We start from the raw sequence: 5,254 nt of genomic DNA on the forward strand, positions 1-5,254 counted from the left end.
CACCAAGGATGAGTACAGACAAGCAGCAAGGAAATGCAGGGGTGGCATTAGGAGAGAAAAAGCTGAGAATGAGCTGAGGTTATCTAGGGACACTAAAAGCAATAAAAAAGCATTCTTCAGGTATGGGAGTAGCAAAACACAAAGGCAAAGATGCTTAATTCCTATTTTAGTTTATTCTTTTCCCATAAGACAGACTATGAACTTCCAAACAAATTGGAAGTGCAAGGGGGGGGGGAAACAGGATTGCAGCTGGAGATTGATAAACAAATAGTCAAGGAATACCTTACCACCTTGAACATGTTCAAATCTCCAGGGCTGGATGAACTGCATCTGAGAGTACTGAAGGAACAGGCTGAAGAACTCTCAGAACTTCTGTCCATTTTTTTTAAAATCATGGGAAATGGGGGAGATGCCAGAGGATTGGAGGAGGGCTAATGTTGTCCCTATCTTCAAAAAGGGCAAAAAGGAGGAACTTGGGAACTACAGGGCAGTCAGCTTGACATCAATCCCAGGCAAAATTCTGGTAGAGATTGTAAAGCAGTCATTATGCAAGGACCTAGAAAACAATGCAGTAATAACTAGAAGCCAACACAGATTTGTCAAGAACAAATCCTGCCAAACTAATTTGATCTCATTTTTTGATCAGGTAACCTCCCTGATAGACAGAGGGAATGCTGTAGACATAGTATATCTTGACTTCAGCAAAGCTTTGATATCATGATTAGCAAGCTAACTAGGTGTGGACTGGATAGATCAAGTGTCAGGTGGATACACAGTTGGCTACAGAATCGTACTCAGAGGGTGATGATTAATGGGTCCTTCTCTAACTAGGAGGAGGTCACAAGTGGGATACCCCAAGGCTCAGTCCTGCGCCCGATGCTCTTCAATATCTTTATTAATGACTTGGATGAGGGAGTGAAGGGAATGCTTGTCAAATTTGCAGATGATACAGAAGTGGGCAGAATAGCTGATACCCTAGAAGACAGAAACAAAATTCAAAATGACATTGATATGATGGAGCACTGGGCTGAAAGCAACAGAATGAAATTCAAGAGGGATAAATGCAAAGTACTGCACCTCAGAAAAAGAAACCAATTGCACAGTTACAAGATGGGGATACCTGGCTCAGCAAAACTATGAGCGAGAGGATCTTGGAATTGTCATAGATCACAAGCTAAATATGATCCAACAGTGTGATGCGGCTACTAAAAAGGCAAATGCTATTTTAGGCTGTATTAATAGAAGTATAGTTTCCAGATACCACGAGGTGCTGCTCTCCCTCTATTCAGCACTGGTTAGGCCTCACCTTGAGTATTGTGCCCAGTTCTGGACACCACACTTCAAGAAGGATGCAAACAAATTGGAACAAGTTCAGAGGAGGGCAACACGGATGATCAGGGGGCTGAAAACCAAGCCTTATGAGGAAAGGCTGAAAGAACTGGGCATGTTTAGCTTTGAGAAAAGAAGGCTGAGGGGTTATATGATAGCACTTTCAAATATTTGAAAGGCTGTCATACAGAGGAGGGGCAGGATCTGTTCTTGATCATCCCAGAGTGCAGGACACGTAACAATGGGAAGTTATAGCAAGCCAGATTTCAGTTGAATATCAGGAAAAACTTCCTAACTATTAGAACAGTACAACAGTAGAACCAATTACCTCTGGAGCTGGTGATTGCTCCAACACTGGAGGCATTCAAGAAAAACCTGGATAATCACCTGGCAGATATGCTTTGATTGTATTCCTGCGTTGAGCAGTGGGTTGGACTTGATGACCTTATAGGCCCCTTCCAACTCCACTTTTCTATGACTCTATGATTCTGCACCTTTTCCAGTTCCACCATGTCTTTTTTGAGGTGCGGTGACCAGAATTGTATGCAATACTCCAGGTGCGGCCTTACCATCGTTTTGTATAATGGCATTATAATGTTGGCTGTTTTATCTTCAATACCCTTTTAATTTTTTAAAAATGTTTTAATATTCCTTATAAAGGTAGGGTAGGTAAGGGGCGGCTCGGATAGGGGTACCCTTGGAGGGGGTGGATTTGAGGGGATACATTACAAATCAATATTTTTCATAGTAATTCTATAAATTCTCTTCTAGTAATAGTTCCACATATCAGAAAGAATTATAAACAGTGAGTGAGAGGGAAAAATCAAATTCATACAGATATACTGTTAATCTAATTATTGATTATGTAGCTGATAGTCTTTATCCATCATTTATTCTATCTCTTCTGCAGCGATACAGATACGTATCAGTCCATTATTCTATCTTCCTTGTAACCATGTACATAATTGTGACCAAATTTTCCGATGGTCTTTTTTCTTTTTTGCATCTAGCCAATCTGACAGTATGTCCCTTTCTGCAGTTTCAAGGATTTTATCTATCACTTCATCTATTTGCAGTGTTCTAGGTTCCTTCCAGTGTTTTGCAAAAACTATTCTTGCTGCTGTTATAATATGAATAGTTAAATATGATTTTTCAGAGTCTAGTATATCTGGTAAGATATTTAATAGGAATAGTTCTGGTACCATCAGTATTGAGGTTTCTAATATCTCTTGTAGCATGTGATTCACTTTACTCCAGTATCTTTGGGCATCTTTACACATCCACCACATATGATAAAATGTTCCTTCTTTCTGTTTACATTTCCAACATATATTTGAAATCTGGGTGCTTATTTTAGCCAGTGTTGTGGGGGTCAAGTACCATCTGTAGAACATTTTGTATATATTCTCTTTAAATACAACAGATTTAGTTAATTTTATATTTGTTTTCCAAATTCATTCCCATTGATCCAGTTCAATATTATGTCCTACATTCTGTGCCCATTTAATCATACATGCCTTTACCACTTCATCTTGTGCCTCAAAATTTAATAGAAAATTATATAACAACTTAATACATTTTCCCTCTGATTATAGAAGAATTCTGTCAAAGGGGGTATTTTCTAAGTAAAAGCCCTGTTGGTTATCTTTAGCACACCTTGATAATAATTGTGATTGCACCCACCAATCCATTTCGATGCCTTGATCTACTAACTCTTGTTGAGTTTTGATAGAACCATCAAGATTTAAAACCTCACTGTATCTTACTATTTTCTTGTTTTCTCTCAGATATGGTAGAGCAAATGCTTCAATTGGCATCACCCAGTTGGTATTTTGTTATACATTTGGTTTTTCACTTTATTCCACATCGAATAAAATGCCTTCCTTAATATATGGTTGTTAAATTATTTAAAATTCTCAGTCCTGTTATACCATAAGAATGTTATACCAGCCCCATTTCAAATCATATCCTTCTAATTTCAAAAGCCTCGTATTTTCCAGTGTTATCCACTCCTTAATCCATACCAATGCAGATGCCCTATAGTAGAGAAGCCAGTTTGGAGCCCCATTCCTCCTCTTATTGTTAGGTCTTGTAAGTGCTTGATTTTGATTCTGAGTTTTTTTCCCCCCCTGCAAGATGTTTACAAATGCATTTTTCAAGCTCCATGAATATTGTTTGTTTTAAAACAATCGGAATTGTTTGAAAAAGGAATATGAGTTTTGGTAGAATATTCGTTTTGATTGTAGCAATTCCAATCCCCTTTTTAATGATACCTAGCATCGAATTGGCCTGTCAACACTGGGTTGACACTTTCATCGAGCTGTCCACCAGCACACCAAGATCTCTTTCCTGATCCATCATGGACAGCTCAGAATCCAACAGCTGATGAATGAAGTTTTTATTTCTTGCCCCAATGTGCATTACTTTACATTTTCTTATATTGAAACACATTTGCCGTTTTGCCACCCAATTTCCCAGTTTGGAGAGATCCTTTTAGCTGTTCACAATCCCTTCTGGTCTTCACCACCCGGAAAAGTTTCGTGTCATCTGCAAACTTGACCACCTCATTGCTTATCCCTGTCTCCAGGTCATTTATGGACAGGATGAAAATCATCAGTCTCTCCATTGTGAAAATTGCCCATTGACACCTACTCTGTTTCCTGGTTCTCAACCAATTCTCAATCCATAAGAGGACCTACCCTCTTATCTCCTGTGGAGTTTTCTCAGCAGCCTTTGATGATGGAACATGTCAAATGCCTTCTGAAAATCCACTTAGACAATATCCACTGTTTGCCCACATCCACATGCCTGTTGATCTTGTCAGGGTATAGAATTTTATAGGCCTGAACCCATATATGTTTCATTAACGAGCTGCCATTATGTGCAGATGAGAGAAAAGCTGAATCATCCTAAGCTGATGCAATGAGGTGAAACCAGAAAGAGCTCAGGTGCAGAGATGAGGTCACCTGGAACCCGATTGGACTGGACAGAGACAAGATTATGTATAAATATGGACTGTGTCTGTGATATGTTCTCTTCTTCTGATGTGATTTTCTGCCACGCATGCTGTCGGACTGTGTGAAGACTTCTAGATGTGCTGTAGAGACCTGCCTGTATATAAGTGTACATATATGTAAATATAACCGTCAAAGAAGAGCTGGTAAAGTGTCTTCATTTACTCTGCGCCAGAAGCGTAACAGATCTTTTCAAAGAATTCTAAGAGGTTTGTGAGGCAAGACTTATCCTTACAGATAATGATTTTCCCTCAGCAACGCTTGTTCTTCTATGTGTTTTAAGATTTTATCTTGGATGAGGCTTTCCACCATCTTCCCTGGAACAGACATTAGGCTAACTGGCCTGTAGTTTCCTGGGTCCCCCTCCTTCCCTTTTTAAAGATTGGCATAACATGTGCTATCCTCCAGTCCTCTGGCACTGTGGCTGTTTTAAGGGACAAGTTGTATATTTTAGTTAAGAGATCAGCAACTTCATTCCTCAGTTCCTTATTAACCTTTGGGTGGAAGCCATTTGGGTCCGGTGACTTTTTGATTTTCAATTTATTGATTAGGTCTAAAACATCCTCTCTTTTAACCAGTATCTGATTTAATTCATTAGTCAGGAGGGGCCGCTTAGGCAGCAGAATCCACCCAAGGTCTTCTGTCATGAAGACAGATGTGAAGAACTCATTTAATTTCTCCGCAATCTCCAAGTCCCACTTTTTCTCCCCTTTCCCTCCCTCACCATCCAGAGGGCCAGCTACTTCACTGGCAGGTTTCCTGCTTCTAACATATTTAAAGAAGCTTTAATTATTCCCCTTTATATTGCTGACCATACATTCCTCAAAGTCTTTCTTTGCCTTCTGTATTAACTTCTTACATTTCCTTTGCAAAAGTTTGTGTTCCTTTTTATTTTCCTCATTTGCGAAGGA

Source organism: Pogona vitticeps, chromosome 2 (genome assembly GCF_051106095.1).
Source record: "Pogona vitticeps strain Pit_001003342236 chromosome 2, PviZW2.1, whole genome shotgun sequence".
NCBI lineage: Eukaryota > Metazoa > Chordata > Lepidosauria > Squamata > Agamidae > Pogona > Pogona vitticeps.